The following is a 6040-nucleotide window of genomic DNA, read 5'->3' as shown; positions in this document are numbered from 1 at the left end:
TCTGGATAGGGCCTGACAAGTGCCTCGGAGGGAGCTTTCAAACAGCCTGGCTAGGTCCCACCCCAGCCCTGCAGCCCTAGGAGCCAGCCACTGCTGCTCCCCTGAGACAGGGCCACTCTCCCCACCCTGGTTTTGGAGACCCTTCTGCTCATGTCATGCAAAGGAGGAGCTCTCAGGGAGGAGTGCCAGCCCCAAGCCCCTGTGGCAAAACACTTGTGTGCCACTGCCGCTGGTCTGCAACCCCGCTGGCTGAGCACGATTTCACTCCGGTGGGGGCTGCAAATGCTCTGACAAACTGTTGGGAGTGTCTTGAAAAACCTCCCGTGCACAGCGTTGGCTTAGTTTTCTTTGCCACCCAGAAACAGCCAGTGTGGATGACAGCACCCTTCCAGATACAGGACTGGTTTTAATGGAGTCACCTTATCCAAGCTGGCACCGCAAGAATCCGAGGGAAATCACGCAGCAAAGCCTCATCCAGGACATGCTTAAGTTACATGTGGGGACTGGCGGTTTTCCCACAGCTGGGGTTTTGCTGGTGCTTAAAACCACATCTGCTAAAAAATAAAAACAAAAAGGAAACAGTTCAGCTGAAGTGGGTCCAGTACATATTTTCCTTAGTGTAATCAGTTTTCTCACCTTCAAAGCAGCCTCTGCTACCTGGCAGTTTTCAGTTTTGCAGCTCTTCATGTGTTGCTGCAAAATGCTGTAGGATGCCTCTGAACAGAGAGAGGTAAGGAGAGGTGTAAGGGGCTCGTGTTTCTGGGACACATTCTGTACATAGCGGGCACATTTTTGTTGTTTGCAAAGTAATTATTGTCCAGCTTCTGCTGACACAGAAGTTGAACTTCAAGTGGATTTTTCTCCATCCTCTTGCCTGCGTTCTGCACTGCTGTGCCTTCTGTCTGCAAGGAAAAGGAGCCCGACTGGGAGGAAAACACTGTTAGTTACTGCAGCCTTTGTCTGCAAAAGGCAGGTATGTCCTTCTAGAGCAGGGAAACACTGACTTGAATCCAAGCAGCTCAGGGAGTAATTATTCTTGGCAAATGTGAATCAATATGAGCACAGTGCCGCTCTGCCCACAGCTTGCAAATGACAGCACACAATGTAGCAGGGGTGAATTTCTTCCTGCCACTGCTAGCCTGACCTGCTTTGCCTGCAAGAGCAAGCTTCAACGCTCCAGAAGAAAAAGTGGTGCTCTGGAGGACATGGATGGATGTCCCAATCTCTTCAACTTGAGTGGTTTTGCCAAAGCTGAGCATACCACGAGCATCTCCCCCAGGCATGAAAGCAAAGGGAAGTGAAGCAAAACAGCCCTGTAGTGGTTGCTCTTGCTGTGCGGGTTTGCACGTGGGTGTTGGGGGGAGAAAATGGGGAAAATGACTGTGAAGAGATTTCTGAAATGTTATGTTCTCATCACTGGCAAGCCTTGCTGACTAACCTTGCCTGCCCTGGGAGAGGCTCTTTGCTTGGCTGAATTCCAGGCTCAAACATTTGGGTGGGAAAACCCAGGTTCATTCCTGGAGGAGCTGAGATGCACCAGCTCCAATTGCATGTCAGCTTTGCATTTTTATTTTTTTCTTATCTTCAGTGTTTGAAAATCAGGGTTGCTGCTGAAGTGCAGGCATGCCACAGGACCAATCTTTAGGCTCCTATTATTATTTAAATTTTAACCTCTTATCTTGCATTCTTATGCTCCTTGGTCACAGAAGCACACTCAGGTTAGTCTCATGCTTTCCAGGTGTCCTCTGGCCACACCAGTCTGTCCACAAAAATCAGATAGGGCTGCATCCTGGATAAGCTTTGGTCCATCACAGAAAATAAATTCCAGCTGCACTGCCTTACGGGAGCATTTGACCCAGGAGAACTAGGTGAGTATTTACAAGAGGGAGGCTGGGAAGCGTTTCAGTACACGTGTGCCTGCAGCCAGAAGCCTTTTTGGCCCAGGTGGTGGGTGCACACTTTGGAGCAGGGGCTGTGTTGCTAAGAGACGTCATTATTATTATGGGATGTGGTGTGAGGAGTCTTGGCGAAGCACTTCCTTCATGTAAATGACTACCAGCCATGATGGACTTACAGGTGCTCCCTGGGGAAAAGAGCTGGTCAGTGATTCAATGAGATGGGTGTTGGTCCCTCACATTGAGCTGCTACCAGGGAGAAGGCACTGACTACGTTCACAAGGGTGGCTGCAAGCAGGTACCTGGGAATCTGAGGCAATACACAGGCTCAAGGGAGAACCTAGTGTCCGCTAGTTGGGGGAGGTCGTGCCAGCAGCGGCTGCGATGAGCCTGGGAGATAACCTTGAAGATTTTATAACCTGGGACTCGTTCCTACTTCTCCTTTGCTCCTGGCAATGTACCAATTATTAATTAATAGGCAAATGCTAGAGGAAAGGCCAATGTACACAGCTCATTTCCATAACTGTAAATGTGGTAGCCTACCAATCAGCTTCTATTCCAGTGAACCCAATTGCTATGGCAGCAATGAATAAATAGCCTGGACAAAATAGAAACGATTTTGAACTTGATGAAAAATGAGAGGTGAATTCTTTTAAAAGTCTCTCTTTCCTGGCTGTCGTGCATGTCACGCTACCTATGGAACAACTCAGGCAACACCAATGCTGTGAACATACAACTTCCCTGTAACCAGCCCCTGAGAAATGTTTGTTGCTCTGCAACTCAGTGGCAAGAGCTCTGCACTGAATCTCGTAATTTGCATCACGATGCCGAGTGGAGGTGATATTTTTGAATATGCAGGCAAAAAGTTATTGCAGCTTCAGACCAAATTAAAGTGTACATGCCGCTGACAACAGCTGCAATCAAAAGCATTTGCTCTCTTTCTCAGGAGGACAAAAAAGAAAGCAAAAATTTACTACCGTGTCTGTAACAAAGCTCAGCTTTACAGACCTGAAACATGAAAATCCCACTTCCTTTCTATTCAAGCAAACTGCAGAACAATTTTAACATAAAATTTTTCAGGGCTTCCTTAGTTTCACCCAAGCACAGCCAGCCATCCAGGAGAGGTTGTACTTCTGTGTTTAGATGTGGTCCCTCATGTCCTGCTTTGTCCTACCATGCACGTTGGAGGTGGCCCAGGGACCATACTCCCTACCAGTCACACTGTAATTAGTGTCTACTCCATCATCAGTGCTTTAAAAGAGTATTTTCATGAGGTTACTCCTTACTCTGGCACCCCACTACCTGTCGCAACAGCTGGATACAAAATCCTCTTTTCCAGCAGGACCTGTGGAAAGCAACAACATCAACAACAAAAGCAAAAGCCCGGGAACAGCATGTCTGGGTGCTGTTAGGAACACGTTCCCATTAATTAATGTATAAGGTTGTATCAGGTCATGACACGGGATGGCGGGGCATCAGGTGGATTCGCATCCTCACTTGACAGTGTTGTTTTCTCCCGTCTCAGTGGCTGCAAGCAACAGGACCTGCTGAAAAGGGAGAAGGAGATAGAAATAAAATACATATAAATCTGAGAGTTACCAAGGTGCTTTTAAATAAGATCCCTCCCTTAAATGCTAGTGGGAACAGGGGCGTATGGGGAGGTGTCCTGGTCCCCAGCAAGACTGCATGGGGCAGGAGGGAAGGAGGCTGCTTTGGAGTGAAGCCTAAAGGGAGGATGTCATGGTGGGACAGGAGTTGCTTTGTGGGATTGTTTTGTGCTAATGAGACTTTATTAAACCTGATGACTGACAGAGGAGATTTGAGTTTAGAGCTGGAGCTGTTTTCATACCATTGTAACAGGCTGAGGCACACTGAAGCCCTGCAGCCCCTGCTCCGGGATGGTGCTACGCTCACTGTTATTTGTACCGGGACCTGTTAGTTGGCAGCATCAGGTAAGAAACCTCCCCAGGCTTAACTCTTTTCCTGGCATGATGCACAGATCTGGGGAAAGTCGAGCTGCCTGCACTCAGGGGAGTGGGGCTGGAAAGTGAGCTCCTGCCTTATCCCTCACTGAGGTTTTTAGGGTGTAGCTGCACAGAGCACAGCGGAGGCATCACAGTTAGGCAATGGTTTGAAAATACTCTGTGCTCGGTGGCAATGTTGGTTCTAGGTATTTTTCCTCCTTTCAGCTAATTATTGAGGCTTGGCTGCCAATTGGATCAGGGAATATATTTGGATTAAAACACCTCCCCTCCCTCAAGGTTTCACAATGCAGCCCAGTGACCAGTGGCGTCGGTGCGATTACACAGGAGCAGGCACAGCCATGGGTGTGGAACTGGGAGGAGGGAGAAATGTCTTTCCCCCAAAGACAGCAGGCTATTCCACCATCGTCCAAACTTTTCAGCTTTGATGTGTTTTTCCCAGGCTTCTTAGCACCCAGTGTTACGTGACACACTGTTCTAGTTGATTTTTGTGTTTTCCTTTTTTTTTAATTGATCTCAAAACATATTGTTATGAAATTTCCCATGCAGTGGAGCCAAGCTCTTGGCTGCCAGACGCTTAATTCTCATTTTGAGCCTTGTGTTACTTAATGGACAAAGATGCTTGCCGATTTAGGGCAATTCCTCCCTTTGCTGTAATCTTTCTACTTTGATGAACAGGACAGCTTTACTCAAACGTGAACTACATATATAAATAGCTGAAGAGGAATGAAATATGCAGTGTCCCTCCCAATACATCATGGATGGGGACGTTCCTTCCAGGCTCCTGAATGAGATTTTGGAGCAGCTCCAGGAGACTCGCTGCAGGTTTTCTATGGGCCTCCAATATTTAATGACAGTGCGTATGGGGAGCTCAGTACGTGCTGTGGATACTCATGCTGTTTACCAAGTCAGTCGTGTCTATGGCTGTGCACATCAGCTACTTAGTCTTGGTGAAAATGGACACTATAAAATGGAAGGGCATAAATGTATATTTTCGTGGATTGTGGGGACGTGCTTACCTCTCCCTTTGCAGTAAAAATAGTTTTTAAATGACGGTGCCAGGTGACATTGGGATAATTGCTCTGGTTGGGCCTCTCCTTATATTGGATTGAGAGTGCAGGTGCTAAAAATAGAAACAAATGGCATGTGTTCATTTTCTTCCTGTATAGGACAAAAAGCTGTGAGGTTCACAGTCCATGTGAACTGTAAATCTGTCTGCTGGTTGCTATTGATCTGGCCACGATGAGACTGAAGACTGTACTCCTTGCTGTAACAGCACACATGTAAAACATTTCAGTAAGCATCCTGGGTCTCAGAGATTTCTCTAGTTCGTTTTAATAGGGATGCTTGGCCAAGATTTGTAGTCTCATCAACTTAGCAAGTAAGCAAACAACAAAACAAAGAGGGTTACTAATGAGTGAGTCATGCATGATTAGTATCAGGAGGGCAAATTTCCAAAATCTGAAACTCTCAGAAACTTCCTTACTAAGGGAAGCACTGACAGCCTAAACCAGTCCTTTTCTTCTCCCCCCTGGACTCAGTAACAAAAGCTTTCCAGACCACCACATAAAACTGAGCCAGCTGCAATTACCTTGCTTAAAAAGGACAAAAATTTTTTAAACTTAATGTGGAGCATCACTGGCTGGGGATTTTCCTCTTTTGCGTGATATCATGTGGAAAAAAACCAGAAGGAATGAACATTGTCACAAAGATGCTTTGTAGCCGCAACCAGCAGCCCCTGTGGCTGTAAAGGTTGCCAGTCTGTAAAAACAGTAGGTGTTTACCTTAGAAAGCATGTTTTTATTACAGCAGGGAGAGAAGGAGGTGCAACCTCACCTTCTCTGCAAATGAAGCCGACAGACATAAATGTGTTGGTGTTTGCCTTTCTGCTGGGTCAAGTGCTGCTGCCTTCCTGTGGAAATGCCCCCCAAACCGACACCCTCCTCTTGGGGGGGAGACCCCGGGTGACACCTCCCTCCAGTGCTGACAGTCAGCGCTGGTGTGCTTTACAATGAGCTATAGATGTCTGTGGACACCCGGGAGACACCGATTCCATCTTCTCGGGATGTTTTACCTCAGGAAGGGGGTGAGGCGTCGAGGGAGAACATGGCGGACAGGAGGCGGGGCTGCGGGCGGGCGCCACGGCGACAGGGCCGGGGCGGG

The 6040-nt window shown here is 47.6% G+C and overlaps 1 protein-coding gene across 3 annotated transcripts in view; it reads left to right on the top strand.

Moving 5' to 3' along the window:
* The first annotated feature begins 225 nt into the window (after positions 1 to 225).
* Positions 226 to 6040, top strand: part of B3GNT2 (UDP-GlcNAc:betaGal beta-1,3-N-acetylglucosaminyltransferase 2) — a 28982-nt gene continuing 23167 nt past the window's right edge. Inside the window, exons 1-3 of one of the 3 annotated variants that reach the window (XM_035893181.1) lie at positions 226 to 973; positions 1739 to 2193; positions 3756 to 3847. The gene's annotated coding sequence lies outside the window, so the exon portion shown is untranslated. Of the gene's footprint in view, positions 2194 to 3755; positions 3848 to 6040 lie in introns of all 3 variants that reach the window. The other 2 variants (XM_035893292.1, XM_035893356.1) reach the window with 2 other exon arrangements.

This window comes from Egretta garzetta, unplaced genomic scaffold, assembly GCF_000687185.1.
Source record: "Egretta garzetta isolate BGI_Z169 unplaced genomic scaffold, ASM68718v1 scaffold360, whole genome shotgun sequence".
Classification (NCBI taxonomy): Eukaryota; Metazoa; Chordata; class Aves; order Pelecaniformes; family Ardeidae; genus Egretta; species Egretta garzetta.
The sequence above is the reverse complement of the archived record's forward strand: the minus strand, read 5'-3'. Positions and strand labels throughout refer to the sequence as shown.